The sequence below is a fragment of the Mirounga leonina genome, unplaced genomic scaffold (genome assembly GCF_011800145.1).
Source record: "Mirounga leonina isolate KUSES-001 unplaced genomic scaffold, KU_Mleo_1.0 Mir_53, whole genome shotgun sequence".
Taxonomy (NCBI): Eukaryota; Metazoa; Chordata; class Mammalia; order Carnivora; family Phocidae; genus Mirounga; species Mirounga leonina.
The window spans coordinates 56,741,280-56,753,874 of NW_023270807.1; positions in this window are offsets into that span (position 1 = coordinate 56,741,280).

Genomic DNA, 12,595 nt, shown 5'->3' on the forward strand with positions numbered 1-12,595 from the left:
TTATCCTTGAATATCATATTACCATTAAACACATCTAGCATTTACTAGGGACAGAACACATGTGAAATTTCTAAGTCCAAGAACACACTGGAATCTTAGGGAAGAGAAGATACATGGAATGTTTCAATTGCTGATTGCTGGTGAATTCATGTTATTAGTTGGCATTTTTTGAAGCTGTTCTTTGCTTACAGTTGTAGCAAGCAACTCTAACACCCTTGAAAGAGACTATGAGAGCTCTAATTTTTACTGGTGGTGGAAGCAGGCATCCAAAACCAAATGACATCTTACCTTCAAGATAAATGAAAAGTGGCATTGCTGTAGTGAAGGCTGTGTTCAAGGCACAAGGACCCAGAGACACCTGTTTCAACCCCCTTATCTCCACGGGGTTTAGAAATAACTATTTGAATGGAACATTTAAAAATACTGGAACAGGATAAGCATAATTTTCTTGTACTTATCAAGTTAATGTTTCACATTTATATAAAAATGAAATTAAGTAAGTTAAATAATAATGGTTACTGGCACTTATGTTCTGTATTTTTAAATACAAACAGGAAAATTAATTTGTATTATATTTTACTTTAAAGATATGATTTTTTTTTACAAACTCTTAAACCAAAAATAAAACTGCTTTGAATGTAGTATTTAACAATGGCAAGGGCTTCTATCTCTGATCAAGATGTAGGAATAGAGACCAGATTGACTCTCACACCTGAAACAACTATAAAACTGAGCAAAATATGAAACAATAGTTTGGAAGACATTGGATGTCAGATAATGAACAAGAACTGGATTTTGGCAGATGTGAGCCCCAGGCAGAATGATAATTGACCCCCCTTTTATCTGATATTTTTAGTATTGGTATCATATTGGTTTACTGAAGGGAAGAAAAATTGATTTTGAATTAATTAAAATTATGTATCTCTTTAACGCTGAAAATTCAAGATTCATTATAGTCAGTGAATATAAAATATATTTAATATATAATCACTGAATATAAGTATATATCTTAAATATATACTTTCAAATATATATTTAGAATAGTATTTCTTCTTAGTATTTCTGTTACTCATAAGTGGATGGTGTTAGTCCCAGTTTCTGAAGATAGAGGCCACTCTGCTAAATATTCTTTTTTTTTAATTTAATTTTATTATGTTATGTTAACCACCATACATTACATCATTAGTTTTTGATGTAGTGTTCCATGATTCATTGTTTGCATATAACACCCAGTGCTCCATTCAGTACGTGCCCTCTTTAATACCCATCACCAGGCTAACCCATCCCCCCCAGAACCCTCAGTTTGTTTCTCAGAGTCCATTGTCTCTCATGGTTCGTCTCCCCCTCCGATTCCCCCCTTCATTTTTCCCTTCCTGCTATCTTCTTCTTTTTTTTTTTTTTTTAACATATAATGTATTATTTGTTTCCGAGGTACAGGTCTGTGACTCATCAGTCTTACACAATTCACAGCACTCACCATAGCACCTACCCTCCCCAATGTCTATCACCTAGCCACCTCATCCATCCTACCCCCCACCACTCCAGCAACCCTCAGTTTGTTTCCTGAGATTAAGAATTCCTCATATCAGTGAGATCGTATGATACATATCTTTCTCTGATTGACTTATATGTTTGCTCCTCTGTATCCTCACACCACTCTTCATCTTGCTCTTTGTTACAGGAGGCTGTACGCCTGCATTCAGGGCTGCTTTGTCCCCTGGCTTCCAATGGATTCAGACAACTGTTAAGTATCAGCGGGCAATGGGAGGCCAGGAGGAAAGATTGGGGTAGAAATTCTCCTAGGTCCCTCCCCGCTGGGTTGCTGCAGATCAGCTTCATCCTTCCCTGAAAACTACTCTCTTCCATTGCCCTTGTAGGTCTAGGAGTGGTAAGGGCTCACTCAATGGCATAATCCCTTGTTGGCTTCCCTAGACCCTGCTCACAACTTTGTAGATCTATGAAATTCTACTGGTTTAAGTGTGCCATCTGTTTCTTGACTCTAAATGACATAATGTAGTCTGTGATTTTAGTTGTGAAGTCATTTTCAAATCCCATTCATGTCTAAAACTTATTTTTTCTGGCTTCTGTGTGTGTAAAAAATTCCTATATTTCTGTAGCTCTTAACCTATTATGTGTGTGTGTGTGTGTGAAAACCAGAAAACTTCCAAGGAAGGGTAGCAAAAGTTTTAAATTTTAGTTTATACAATAGATTACAATAAATTGCCAGTAAACAGCTTTATATAATATATTATTTAGTTTCAGAATTTCAAGTAATTGCAGCTATTGACTTCAACCAATATCAGACTGAGAGTCTCAACTTTGGGGTCATAGCTTTAATTGCAGCCTATGACTTGCCCAATTTCACCAGAGAAAGTTCAGTTCCACCTCCCCTCCTTTAACTCAAGATACCAGCTAATTTACAATTGGTCTGTTTTATATAAGTTGGGGCATGAAGAAATTAGGTTATGTGGTTAATTTAGTCCAGCAATGTTTTAGCTTCCCTTAAAGCCCCACTTTAATCTAGCTCGGGCACAGCATTCTTCCTCTTGTTCAAAACAAATACAAGACTAACCAATTCATACCAGTTAAGATGGCTATTAAAAACAAACCAAAAAATGACAAGTGTTGGCAAAGGTGTAGAGAAACTGGAACACTTTTGTGTTGTTGCTGGGCATGTAAAGTGGTACAGCTACTGTGGAAAGCTGTATGGTGATTCCTCAAAGAATAAACATAAATTATGATATGATCCAGCAATTTCACTTCCGGATATATAGGCAAAAGAAGCGAAAGCAGGAAATCGAATATATATTTGTACATCCATGTTCACAGCAACATTATTCACAATAGCCAAAAGGTGGAAACAACCCACGTGTCCATTACTGTATGGATAAACAAAATGTGGTATATCCATATACTGGAATATTATTTTGCCTTAATAAGGAAGGACATTTTGATATACACTACAAGACGGAGGAATCTTGAAGGCAATACGCTAAATGAATAAGCCAGTTTCAAAAGGACAAATATTGTATGATTCCACTTATATGAGGTACCCGGGATAGTCAAATTCACAGGGACGGAAAGCAGAATTGTGGTTGCCAAGGCTTGGGGGGAGGAGGAATGGGGAGTTAGTGTTCAATGGAGACAGAATTTCGGTTGGAGGAAATGAAAAAGTTCTGGAGATAGATGGTGGTGATAGCTGCGCAACAACGTAAATGCCCTAACGTTCACTGAACTTTACACTTAAAAATGGTTAAAATGGTATGTTTTATGCTATGTGTGTTTTACTACAATAAAAAATAAAACTAACCATAGTTAACTGGGGAAGGCTATGCATTTTTATAGGCAATAGTTCTGAGTTGGTCAGTATTAGGAAAGGGAAGCCTATTAAATGGAGCAAACCTATAGCAGCTCAAAATGCAGGAATTTTCTTTAAAAAATATCAATTACCCCCCTGGATAAAGAAAGGGCACCACAAATTAGATATTATATGTCCAAAAATGCCTTGGGATTTTAAAAATAGCTTAAAAATTATGTGCCACAAATCTTATTGAAGAATTAGAGAATTTTCCACCAAGTTCTTTATGTTGACTTTTACTTTCTGAAATACATATGATCTTCCTGATTTTTTTTTAAATATAAGATGTGATAAAACCAACTATGCTAAGTAGGCACAACTTCATGATCTTGGAAAGAAAATGTTACTTCAGAGGAAAAACATTAGCATTTTCCTTCTTTCTTGCAATGACAGCAACATCCATTTCCTTAATAATTGCTCCTCCAAGATGCTGCCTCATTGCGGAGTCCCTGTTTGCCTTGTGGGATGCTCCTGTCCAGCAGCTGTCAATGCTTACTGTTGGTGCTTTCTTGCAAACGGATCTTTTCTGTCAGTGAATTTTGTGACATCCTCGTTAAAGGTTCAGAAGTGGAAAATTCTATGTTTCTGTTTTGTAATAGCCAAAACTCAAACAGAAGCATAAAAGAACATGTTAGTAGTGTTTCCACTAAACAGGTTTTCTTCATGCCCTCTGTACATATAAATTTTCATATTCTACGAATTCATTAGGTGTTGAATTTGGTTAGCCTTTAACTAAAAAAATATAAGAAATGTATTAAAATGAAGAATTGGAAAATATAACAGTCACCTGCTTTCTTCTGACACCCAGATTTCTGTCTTCTTGTGCAATATCTTCATTTTCTTGTCCCACACAGCCTTCGATAGTGTCCTTAGCCCTGGATACTCCTTCCTATCTGACATCAGGGCTGGGACCCAGCTTATGTGGGCACTGGGGTCTGACCATGAAAGCAGGATCTTGGGAAGTTATCCAAACTATGGTAAGCAGGGTGTCCTGGAAGCTGGAAAGAAATTAGAAAACAGATCCAATTTATTGCAGTCATGTGGAAATAAAGCATTGGACTACTGTACTCTTTTAGACATACTCGATAAAAACAAATTGGATTTAAGAACAAATCAAATGTAGTAAGTGAAGAAAAACTAAAAATTGATCTCAAGTTTTTAGTTTAGATGACATGGAAAATGGTATTTTTATTGAAAAGCATGAGGAACTTGAGGAGAATGAGAAGAGGAATTCGATCATGCACATGTGCTATTGAAGTGAGAAGTGGGGATGCCGATGGTGTTATCATGGAAATGGAAATGGGGCCTTAGGCTGGGTACACAGTCAGGGCCAGAGAGATGGATCCATAAGCCCTAATAAGTAGGCCGGTGTTGAAGCTTTGTGTAAAAGTGAACTCTCCAAGGGAGAACATCAGAGAAAAATTAAAGGGCTCGTAACACCCAAGAGTTAGCAGTCAGGAGTTAGTGTCTACAGTGAGATTTGGAGATGTAGTAAGGCACTGGTATGGTATATGATAATGGTTGTTAAGAGAGAATAATCATTCGCCACATTTATCAAAAATAGAAAATACAGGCATCACAGGGCCAGGAATTTGGGTCTGTTTTATTCACTTCCATACTGCTAACTCTTAGAACAGTGGCCCACACATGGTTGCTCCTCAATGCATATTTCTCTACTGGGTGAAAAAAAAAAAAAAGGATAGAGGAAAGACCATTAGATTTTTTAAGAAATTCGGTACCAGTCATTTTGGTAAAGCAGCTGAGATGGAAGCCATATTTCCGAGGATGTAGGAGGAAATAGATATCAAAAAGGAGAAAAAGCAGGAATGGACTATCTGATAGAGAAGGCTTGTAAGGAAAGGTGAGTGAATAAGGGATTTGCAGGTATATTTTATAACCAAAACATACATACCCCTTTCATTCATAATATAGATATGTGGCGAACATACAGCCTTGATTTCCTCCCAGTGTGGTTCAGATATAGTACACTTTTACCAGAGTTCTTGAGGCAGCATAAAGGATCCCCCACAGCACAAACGTCCCCATATTTTTCCTAGGGAGAAGGAGAGAGAGAATCTTAAGCAGGCTGTACTCTCAGCTCAGAGCCTGACATGGGACTCTGATCTCAAAACCCTGAGATCGTGACCTGAGCCAAAATCAAGAGTCGGACACCTAACAAACTGAGCTACCCAAGTGCCCCTCCTTTTTTATTAGATAACAAATACTCAGAAAAAAAAAAGTATAAATCACAATTGTAAAACTCAACAGCTTTTCACATACCTAACACAGTTGTGACTGGTACCCAGATCAGGACATAGCATGCTACCAGCATTCCAAAATTCCCTGACTGTGTTCTCGTCTAGTCAAAATCCCCCCAAGAATAATCACTATCCTGACTTTTAATGCCAAAATTAGTTTTACTTATTTTAACCTTTATATAGAAGGAATCATACAGTAAAGCATGCTTCTGTATTGGCTTTTTTTGCTCAAATTTACACTTATGAGATTCATCCATGTTGTCACTTGAAGTTGTAGTTTACTATCATTTTGTATTTGTATTTAAGTATTTGTAGTATTCCCTCATGTGAGTAAAACACATTGTACTTATCTATTCTATTGCTGATGGGCATTTGGGTAGTTTCCAGTTTGGGACTATTACGGATAAAGCACTATAAACATTCTTGTTCATGTTTTTGATAAATATTTGCTCATTTGCGGGGAGTACAATAACACCGCATTCTTAAAGATCTTGGGAATCTGTCACTAGCTGACTCTCTTTAGCCTCCTCTTTCCCTAGACCCTCAATTCCATCTCCCCTTACATCATTCTTCTCTCTATGCCATTAATTTCTTTACTTCTCCCACTTGGAATGCCCCAGAAACTCAATTCCCGCTATTGAATACACCAAGCAATTTAACTCTTGCCATTACTCAGTATGAACATACCTTTGCATAGACAAGACAATAGGTCCCCGTCTGTGGGCAATGGACTTATTAGAATATATAATTTTCAAAGAAAGCTGTCATTTAAAGATACAACTGACTTTTAGGTAAAATTTGAAAGATATAAATAAACATTTCATAACATCTTTTAAATATAGAAAATGAAGAAAAGATGCAACTGGCTTAGTTTTTCTATATATTTGAAATATTTTATATACTTATTTATGTATAATATAATAAATGTTTAATATTTAAATATATAAATATAGCTATATAATAAATATATAATAAGTTTATAAAATAAAGTAATGCATGTACATAAATATAGGTCTAGTAATTTATCAGGGAATAAAAGGAAACATTTCAATTGACATGCTCAGCTAATTTTTTTTTTTCGGTTTCAGAGATACTTTCCTTAATTATATCTTCATTGTTATGTTGTTTTCAACCACCTTAAATTCTTCCTTAGGAATATCTATCCCTTGGGGACTGGATCTGTTTTGTCTGCTCTTCTTACTATCATCTTTCTCATTTTGCATTTTCCATTCCTTTTATTTTTATTTAGTTATTTTTTAATCCTTCTTTATCTCACTCAGATCTCTTTTCATTTCAGCATATTATCTTTATAACTTATTGGATTGTCATTTTATCTACATGTACTTTTTTACATGACTTTCTCATCCTGTTTCAGAGAAATCATAAAATTTTATACCTTATTGATAATTCATAATTAATAATCTTAAAAAAACCTTCTAGTTACTGTCGTTAATTATTTTGAAAAGTATGTTTTTACTCTAAACTTTCAGGATGATCTTCCATCTCTCTTACTCTTCTACATTTTCAGGATTCCATGTTATTTTCTTTCTACTTACCCACACTGGAATGATATGAGATCTCTCTAATCTTCATATTTGCCAATAGGCCGGGTGAGTGGATGACGCTTCTCCTGCCTCCTTGACTCCTTGGGCTTTGGTAAAACATATCCTCAGATCTTCAACTGGAAGACAGGTTGATGCGTTAAAGTTTCTCTAGCAGGCATCTTTCTAGGGTGGCTCTTTGGCTTTAGTGGCATTTTTCCCGGAGAGGGGCACTATCATTTTCCTTCTCAGTATATGCCATTGTCAGGATCTTCTTGTTTCTGTAGTTTGTTGTTGCTATGACTTTAACAAGTTAAATGCTGTGTAATGTAGCATTGCTACCTCTCTTTACCTCTCATTTTGAAGTGTGTTTGATGTGGGAAAGATGTTATTAGGGTTTGAAACCGACAGCCAAGAAAGAATTCTTGAGACGTCTTTGGTGCAAAAAGGTGATTTTATTAAAGCACGGGTACAGGACCCGTGGGCAGAAAGAGCTGCAATGGGGTCATGAGGAGTGTCCCATTATATATTTTCAAGTTGGGAGGGGGTTAGGGATAGCATAAGTCTCTAAGGAATTTTGGAAGCAAGGTTTCCAGGACCTTGAGAGGGCTAGCTATTGTTGGGAAAAGGTCATTTATTACTGTCTAATAAAACCTTAGTCATGAGACCCTTCAGATGTATATCGGTGGGCCATACGCTTGGGGGATGATTGCCAACATGTATCTTAGAGGGTTTACAGATAAAGGAAGTTTCCAAAGGAATTCTTAAACGTTAAAGTAGACTTACAGGATTGGGGGAAGGGAGTCAGACTAGAATTGCCTTTTGCCCTTAGCAAAGTATTAACATCGAGGCAGTTGAGTCCCTAGAGGAATGTCACTATGCCTGTTTCAAGGACTTGTCAGTGGGCTCTAGGTAGTAAGGAAATTTAATAATTTTTCTTCTGCCTTTGTTTCCCTCATCATGTTCGCCTCTAGAAATTAGTTTCTGAAGAGAAGTAGAAAAATAGTGTTGGAAGGGGTATTCTTTCCAACAGCATCTGTCTTGAAGGATAGCTGCTGAGTTTCCTGTTGCTGTAGCCTCTGGGTCTCTGAAGGAGTAGAAAATTATGAGGGTACAAACTTTCCCTTTAGTCTTTTTCAGCTTGGTAGATATGTTCCATTTATGGAAGCAAAATATGCACGAGCTACCATGTGGGATTCTGAAGTCCGCTGCATTGATGATGCAGGGGTAGAAAATATTCTCATTTCCTGGCAACAAGATGGCTTTGAGTCATGATTTTCTGTTATGCCATATAATCCTTTTCTGCCTTTTTATGGGTTTCTTAATGAGAAATTGAAAGAGAGCAAATCTGAAATGGAAAACTATGTCCTATAGTTTTGAGTTATGAAATTGCCATGAATATTTTAGTTGACCAACCTGACTATATAGAAAACCCATGAGTTGGAAGTACTCAGTGACTTACTTGGTTACAAAATCAGAAATAAGAAGAGTATAATATGCAACCCCAACTCACAGGATAATTTGTAAAAGAAATAGCTAAAATAAACTCAATTATGAAGAAGAGTTGACTGTCATATAGGTCAGGCAGGCCCTTACTTTTCTTTGCCTAATGTCCTATCAGCCCCTTGTCATATTCATTTTCATTAACACTTATATCAGAGGGCAGAAAGAGGTGATATTTCAATCTGTCAACTTCATTGCTCATTAGCAACTCATGTAAAGGACGGTGAAGGGGGAGGTTCAAAGGCTAAATTGAGGTTACAAGTTTTCTGTGACTCTCACTTACCCTGGTGTGCCATTAGCACAGATAATAAAGAGGAAGCTGTATTAAAGTATTTAGAATTCCATGGAAGGAATGAATGGTGAAAATCTGAAGAAGGGTTGAGAACCCAAATGTGGTAATTCTATCTGAGAGGGATGGGAGTTATAGGCATGCATCGTAGTTAATATGACTCTGTGCAATGTTGCATACAGATGAGCATGATTAATGGTCTTTGTGTGGTTGAGAAAAAAAGGATATGCGAGGAGATGACATTTAAAACCCACATCAAATGGCAAGGTGCTGAAAGAGGACAGAGAGGTCAGCTTTAAGTATGTGCTTAATTCACCTGTGAGAAGGAGTATGTGTGGATCTATGTGTGGAACATATTTGAGAAAAGTAGAAGTATTTACCATAGAACCCACACTACTTTCAAGTCACCAGAATGTACTCTTAATTAATCATTTTTTCCACTTTTTAGTGGTTCTTATAAAATAGAAATCCTAAGGTACAGTGCACAGAATTTAAATTTAATTTTGGATTGATTTTTCCCTTGATACATTATGCATCTTTAATCAAGCATTATTTGATAATTTTGGTCTTTTCAAAAAGTATCAATGTGAGAATAAAATCACAGACACTACAATGATCAAAATAAGTAATTTGTGTGAAATGACTAAGTAATCAGTAGTGTACTATATAAATATGAACAATTCTACTTTCATAATAAATTCCTTATCTATCATATATTATTAATGTCAGGGTTTATATATAAAGTACAGACCATTTATCTTCTTTCCCTTCCATATGAGCCTTTAAAAAATAATTTTACATTTGCATTATTTGCAGAACACTTTCAAAATGAGATGCTGATGAAAATCAATCAGTCAATATTTTAAAATATCAATATCCCTATTTTATTCCAGGCAATGTTGGAGATATTGATGTGATCCTGTTTCCTGCCCTCAAGGATTCACAATACCATTGAGGAATCATAAAAACTTACAGAGATATGAGAGAATATGTAGCACCAAATATAATGCAACAGGATTTCAAGTAAGAGCCAGAGTAGCTCTTGGAACTTGCTAATGGACTTTAAATGACGGGCAGAACTTGTAATTTGGCTAAAGAAGCAGTTTTTCCTTTAACAGTTTGAAGGCTTACCTCATGAAATGATCTGCCATTTTCCAGGCACCATTCATACTGACTTCATGAGATCGTTTTGAGCTCAAAGCGGTCTCAGTGGGAGGCAGGAGGGAGACAGAGTAGTTAAAGAGCTCAGTGTGCAGTCTAGATAAGGACAAGTTACTTCTGCTTGCTAAGGCTCTGTTTTTTTTCATCCAGTAAAACTTCCCCTGATGTACAGTGGTGCTATGCTATCATCTCTTCCTGGATCTTTTTTAATAGTTTCCTCACTGATCTTCTCCCTTTAATCCTTGCCCCTTTATGCTTAATTCCCAACATTGCAGTTGGAATGATCTTTTAAAATCCTAAGACACATCCCAGTTTTGTTCCAAACCTTCCATGGTTACCTATTTCACTTAGAGTCCAAGTTGAAATCCTTACACTGGCTGAAAACGTCCACCTTATTCCTGTGACCTCCTTTACTCTTTCTACATTTTGCACCTTCTACAGCAGACACTCAGCTTCTTTGCTGTTCTCGAACATGCCAGGTATGCTATCTTCTTAGGATATTTTTATGGACTGTTCCCTCTTCCTTATAGGTTCTTCTCCGAGATATCAACAGGGTTAACTTCCTCATTTCCTTGATGTCTTTGCTTAAATGTTACCTTTTCAAATGAGAATTACCCTGACCACCATATCTAAAATTGCAGAGGCTCCTGTTCTTGCTTATCCTGTTCTACTCTTTTTTTGTTCCCATAATGGTCACCTTCTAACATATTCTATAATTGCTAATTTATTTTGGTCAATGTTTAGTGTCTCTTTCCCAGCAGTAGGATATATTTTGTTCACTGTTATATATGAAGCACCTAGGATATTCTGGAGTAGCACTCAATAAATATTTGTTGAATGAATATAAAAAGATTAGCACAGTGTCTGGCACATAACCATTCATTCAGTTAATGTTAGCTATTATTATTACTAATTCAACCAGGACAGTATCAGAACCTACTAGAATGTTGCTCCATGGAGACAGTTTTGTTTTTTGTTTTCTGTTTTTGTTTTTTATCCATGCACTTAGAAGAGTGCTTGACCCGTAACTGGTGCCCAATAAACATTTGCAGAGCAAAAGGAATAAAGGAACAGAGGAGATAGTGTGAGCATGGCTTATGAGATGTGCAGAGGAAAAGCTCTCTTAGTAGACCAGAGTGTTCCTACTGAGTAATGCATAAAATCTGGTGGAAGGGCTCTGCCTGAGGGCAGAGGGAGAATGATAGTCAAGGATGGATCCATAGGATGTCAAGGATGTTCTGGACGAAGATCAGCTTAAAGAAGGGTATCTAAATGGAAGTGTTTGATATGTGTTTGATAACATGAGAATAAAATTCAGGTAAGACATCAGGGGGATGAAGAAAAGACTCAGAGGTCATTTTTTTAGAGGCAAAATTTGAAGCCATAGAAAAGACTGAAGAATGGAAAGAAGTGAGAAAATGAGTGACTCAAAAATTTCCTGGGGTTGGGCGCCTGGGTGGCTCAGATGGTTAAGCGTCTGCCTTCGGCTCAGGTCATGATCCCAGGGTCCTGGGATCAAGTCCCGCATTGGGCTCCCTGCTCCTTGGGAGCCTGCTTCTCCCTCTGCCTCTCTCTGTCTCTCATGAATAAATAAATAAAATCTTTAAAAAAAAAAATTTCCTGGGGTTTGATGATTGATGATTCAGCAATTGGGAAGACCTTTACGTATGGGACAGGACAGAAAGTAACACCTAATTAATGTTTGTCCTTAGAACAGTACCTTGCACACAGTAGGGTAAAAAATATATATTGAATGAATATGAATACCTGGAAGAAATAAGATTCTGTCTAATGATGTGAAAGAGCATAATAAACTAAGAACAGAATGATTTCAAGTAATAAAGGTATATGTTAAAACTAAGATAAAATTCAATGAAATTGAGTACGTTCATGATACCATTATGAAAAATAACATACAAAAATGCAAATCCAAATGGATACATTCTTTCAAAAATTATATTGTATTATATTTAGATTTCCTGAAAACAAAATGAGTTGGATCTAAATAAATACTTATGGTTTTTATGTTTGCATTTCTTTAATGTTTATATTTTTGGCATCAGCAAATTGCAGATCTCCTGAAGGGTAAGACCGTATATCTGTTTTTAATTTGCATTTTCTCAGAGGGCCTAGAGTTAGCACCAACTAGAATAATGTGTTGGCAGAAAAAATAAAGATACTGCCTACCAACTCTCTTCATGAGTATAAAATGTGTCACATTTATACATTCAGTTGACTTGACATTTATACATTAAATTTCATAAACTGATAAATTTGGCAGAAATAGGTCATTTTAATTGTGCTTGTCTCAATTTATTATTCATTCTGAAAATGCTGATAATTGTCTATTATACAAAAAATAAGCAGTTTTTGTGATCACCACATTCCTTTCTGATTTAATTCTGCTTCAGTAGGTGCCTTCTGAACCTATTTTGAGCAATATGCATAATTAATTCAAGAAAGTGTTATTGAAAACTGTTCGTAG